This window comes from Lissotriton vulgaris, chromosome 3_2 (genome assembly GCF_964263255.1).
Source record: "Lissotriton vulgaris chromosome 3_2, aLisVul1.2, whole genome shotgun sequence".
Classification (NCBI taxonomy): Eukaryota; Metazoa; Chordata; class Amphibia; order Caudata; family Salamandridae; genus Lissotriton; species Lissotriton vulgaris.
Genome location: NC_141690.1, coordinates 201,525,899 through 201,531,231, shown reverse-complemented (window position 1 = coordinate 201,531,231; position 5,333 = coordinate 201,525,899). Strand labels below are relative to the sequence as shown.

General features: G+C 51.4%; 1 pseudogene; it reads left to right on the top strand.

Annotated features, from left to right (window-relative positions):
* The first annotated feature begins 2,349 nt into the window (after positions 1–2,349).
* On the top strand, positions 2,350–4,597 carry LOC147725525 (zygote arrest protein 1.L pseudogene; annotated as a pseudogene).
* The last annotated feature ends 736 nt before the right edge of the window (positions 4,598–5,333 follow it).

Sequence of the window (5,333 nt, the reverse complement as noted above, 5' to 3'; positions counted from 1 at the left end):
ACGTGAGTCCCAGGCTCTCAACACAACTGGAGTCAAGCTATCCAGGCTGATGAAGGCTGATAGCCGGAAACCGGTCCTTGGATGCTTGATTTTGGTCTGGGAAAGACATGGCTTGGTAGTTCGGACTGGACTGTTCCCATGAGGCACAGGGTCAGAGCTGATTTGCATATAGCCAGTGTCTAACCCAGGGTGGTGTGGAGTGCAAAAAAACGATGGATTTAGGCCCAAATCCTTGTACTGGGGTGAATGTATGACATTGTTCTACATTCTGTCCATCAACTGTGTTTTTTGCAATAAACACTACCCCTGACCAAATGCCATTACCCTAATGTCCCTGCTCCACATCCAGAAGCAACCCAACAACTGCTTCTGTGTGATCTCACTTAAGTAACATTTGATTATTATTTTATCTTGACAGCAGCCATATGAGCAGTGCACATATGTGTTTAGGTCGCAATGATAATGGCATCAGCAACAAGTAACATTCTTGCAGTTCATTGCATTTACCTAAGGTAAGCAGGAACTCCTTCACCGGTGACCAGATGACTTGCCACCAGTTAATTGTAATCCTACACTTAGGCAAATATAACAGCAAGTCTACAAGCTGCCTATTTGCCTAGGGAGGGTGATTCTCACACCCACCACTATTACTCAGCGTTATCTTGGAACATCTGTACCAACCGTGTCAACAATGGTGTTCCAAGGCTCCTCCACAATCCGATGCATGGGAAGTGCCAAACAAAGTGCCAGGAGCAGGCCCTCTCTTTTTGTTCTCTCTAATAATAATTTTAACTGCTGACACATGTAGTATACCTGATGCAAGCATTTTAATTGCAGAAGCTTAACTCTTTAATTTAGAAATATGCACTGATCTCTCTGTGTCCATGGAGCCACTCATCATCTGTCAAGGGTGATGTATTTATGGAAACCTCACCTATCTCTTATTATACATACCTTGTTGTTTGCGATAATTATAGCCTTACACACTATCCAGTGGCAGTTGCCATTGGGTAGTGATAGTTAGGACCACGTTTCCATAGGAAATTGATTTTTAGGTTTTGCCTTAGCCATGCGTACGAAGTACGCATGCGCTAGCAAAACCTCTTGAGTTCTATCTGGGCTGATGACCCGCCTCTGCCTATCATTGGCTAGCTCCATAAATGGAGGCTAGCCATTGGGAGGCAGAGGCAGTCAATCGCGTTTTCTCTCGAAAACGCGATTTGGGGGCGTTTCTGGTGCTTTTTTAAGCCCCGCCCCTTTGTCCCGGGCCGCGCTGCCATTGGCTGCCGGCCCGGGACACCCCCGTGACGTCATTCCCGGGCCGCGCTGTGATTGGCTGCCGGCCGGGACCCCCCCCCGTGACGTCAGCCAATCACAGCGCGGCCCGGGACCTGACTTGTTTTTCTTGCGGTCTATTAATTGTAGAGCCACAAGCGCAATGCTAAAAAAAATACAGATACAAGAACGCAAAGCAAAGAACACATAATTGGGCGAACAACCCCACACCTGACACTTGGTAAGTGACTCCTCTGCGCCCCTCCCCTAGCCCCCCTTTACCGTCCCTGATTGTAGAATTCATGCGTTGGCAAGCAAGCGCAGAGCTCTCAAGTTCTCCACGTCTATACCGGAGCAGCTAATGCAGCCCCATAGTTTTACTATGCATTTTGGGACTGGTAACGTTGCCGGGCCCGTGTGAAATCATGACTGCAAATCCCACAATGCAAAGAAAACGCATGGACTGAGTTAACTACTAACGCATGGACTTAAAACTTAAGAACTCTGCTATCACGATTATAATTTAGCAATAGTGGCCTGTCTCTACACAACTAAAATTATGTTCGAACTAGGCACCTGTAATCTTTAATTAATTTCAAAGTTCTATTCTAACAATAAACAACGACAGCGGGCACCATAGGAAAATCAGGACAACATAGATCCATTTAAAGAAAATAATAATTCACTATATTTTAACGTAACATACTGTAGCCCTATCAATTAGGTGCATTGCTGAGCCACTAGAAACCTTAAGGCAAAATGTGTTTAGAGAGATAAATTTCATGAGACAAAGTTGCCTCCCGTGTAAAGTTAAAATAAGCACTGCACTACTTCAATTAAGGCGCGCGGGTTCAGCTAAGGGAGACATTTTGCAGACTTTAAATATAGATTTGGGCTAAAACAAGTTTGTATTATCCACTATAAGCTCTGCTATGCGCTTATGGCGAGTCTGGGGTCTGTCTCTGCAGGTGGGGTTGCCAAACTCCAATTCCATGTCTTAATTGAGCCGTTTGCAGACTTCACCTGCCGCCCTTATTTAATTAGGCCTCAGGGGCGGGCTCGGGGCCAGACACTATGGCTACGATATCGGACGAGGCAATGGACAGCTACATGTACTCGGCCTACACGCCGTACAACTACAGGTATCTGAACCCCAAAGGCAAGGGCGGCGGCTGGAGGCAGCGGGGTTACCTCACCTCCTACGCGGACACCGGAGAGTACTTCGACAACTACCAGCGCGCGCAGCTCAAGGCCATCCTGTCCCAGGTGAACCCCAACCTGACCCCGCGCCTGCGCAAGGCCAACACCCGCGATGTGGGGGTGCAGGTGAACCCCCGGCAGGACGCCTCGGTGCAGTGCTCGCTGGGGCCCCGTACCCTGTCCCGCCGGAGGCGGGGCGGGTGGTGACAGGCTCCGCAGGAGCCCGACGGGACCCCGGCCTCCTCGCCCCCCAAGACCGTACGCTTCCCCCGGACCGCCGCGGTGTACTCGCCCGTCGCTTCCCGCAGGCTCCCCACCTTCACGGAGGAAGAGGACGCGGAGGCCAAGGGCGGCGGAGAGGGGAAACCCGAGAGCGGGGAGAGCTCGGGGGCGCAGCCCGCAGAGGAGAAGGGTAGCCCCGTGGAGGGAGGCCGCGCAGACCGGCAGGAGGAGGCTAGCTTGGAGGAAGAGAAGAAGCCAGAACAGAAAGCCGAAGGGGACGCAGCAGCAGAGCCCGGGCAGCAGGAAACCACCGCCTCCCCCGACAAGGGCAGACTGCGTTTCCAGGTGAGGAGCAGGCAAGGGTCCATGGCTTTTTTGGGGGGTGAGGGGGGATTGTACGTCTCACTACCATATGGCCTACTACCCGCATGTAGTATACACTCCGTGACAGCCCTCGCCCCTTCCCTCTCACCCCGCCACCTTTGGGGGCACCCATTCGTTGCTGACTCCCCTCGCCAGTCCATCTCTCCCAATAACCGGCCGTTGCTTGTCTACCAGCTGCCGCTCAGTTTGAGGCCCATGCTGGAAAAACTTTCACAACGTTTTTTTTTTCTTTGGCGTTCTGATACTTGGTCTTTTTTTGTTGATTACTTTAGGGACTTGAGACTTAAAGTATCTCGCATAGACCTGGGAAATTTGAGACTTGTAGCCACGAGAGGAAATCCACTGGAATCGAATTGCGAGAACTGCAGGCAGTGCCAGATCTAAGAGTTTGAAAGCAGTGTGGGTATTTTTTTTATCTGGATTTAACCAATTAGTTGTCAAAACGGGGTGCTTATTCACGTAATACCAATGAATTCTTAGTGGGGGTCAGTTGTTCGCTTTGTTGCTGATTGTAAGCTGGGGTACCTGCAGAAATCCACTGCAAAGGTCAAGGTCATGTCTGAGGTTCTCTTAACAGCAGAACCATTCCCTCAACAAGCAGACAATGTAAAAGCAATTGTGAAATCGTTCTTGAGCTGGAAAAAAGGAGGTTATCAGTGAAAAGCACCCTCAGATTTCTGTCCTTTGTAACGCGTGCGCGAGGCACTGTCTCTGATGGCTGCAGACAAAGAGACTGCAATGTGTTTGGGCCGGTGAGGAGTGCCCTCTTCCTGCCCCCCACTCTCAATCATGCGAAACCTTGTGCCTGGGAGTGCGTCTCAAAGCTGAGAGCCTCGCCGGCTAGCTTTGCGTCTCGCTGGCAGGACGGAGAGTGGACGGCTACAGCTGCAATGTAATGTGTCGGAGCAGGGGAGAGCTACAGTTTGTTCTCTTCTGGAGTTCCTCGCCCAGGGTCCTAGCAGTTTTTACTCCTTACTGGAGGGCCCTCTGCGTGCAGTTTCACGGGAGTCCGCCCCAGCAATGCCTTCTTGGGTGCAAAGGGCAGCAAGGCCGGTAAAATTAAAAACATGCATTTTAGCAGCTGTGTAAGTCGCGCGCTGACAGCACTGTAAAGGCTGGTCAGCAGCACACGCAGAGTGGAGTGCACGGACACTGAGCCCCCCCCCCCGCCCCCTGGACTACAGGACGCCGGCCCCCACTCTCTCTTCCAGCACCGTGATAAGAAAAGAGGTCCTGAAGAGCTCTGTGCCCCCCGCGTCTGCACGCCCCCTCACCAGACCCGAGCGGTGCCCATCAGCCCCTGTACCCATCCTCCCCTGCTGGTGTTCGAGCCGGGCCCCAACCCCCGCCCCGAGGAAACTAACTGCTGACGGGGTCCCCCTCTCTCTTCAAACACCCCATCTCGTTCCACACGCCTTCTATCCTGAGGGGCTTCGGTCCCTCTCACCCGACAACTCTCACTCCCCACCCTCTAATGTCTCTCTTTGCCCTGCAGGTGTCTCCGGCCCTGAGGTAAGAGAGAGTTTGTTGGGGGGTCCGAGGGTGGGGCCATGGGTGGTGGTGGCATCTGTCCGTGATGTACACCGGGGCACTTGACCGGGGGTGGTTGCAGGGGATGTGCGCAGGGAGTGATGCGCAGGGTTGTGGATGCATGGGTGTGAGGAAGGATGCATGGGCTCTAACTTTGTCAAAGGCGAAACCGTTGCATTGTAAATGCTTGTTTAGTTTGCTAACAACGTTGTCAGCATTTAACAAATCTTCACAAAACTTTCTTCAAAAAATTCAGCCACCTCAGTATTTTCCTAGAAGGTTTCAGGGTGATCTGTCAAATGGGGGATGAGAAAAAGTGGGGAACCCAAAACACATTTTCCCCATGCAGTTTCTCATAGGAATTTAGACAATGCTACAGGCGAAAACTATTGAAAATAATTACACGAAATTTGGCAGAAAGTTAAATCTTTACCCAAAAAACGTTCTTTTTAGGTCAAGCCTAGCGCAGCGCACATGCGCTACTCTATTGGCGGCTTCTTGTGAGCACTCCAAACTTCCCCGAAACTTCTCCTCGTGGGTTTGGCAACTCCCACACATTCCATTGGCCTTTGCGCGCGGCTTTCAATAATGAAAGCACGCAAATGGCCAAAGGCGGGTATATGTCCCACCTTTTTCTCTAAATGTTAACTCCGATAGCGTTTTAGTGTCAAGAGCAAGCAGCGGCGCTCTTTGCGGCAGCTGCATTCCTTCCTTGTTGTTGT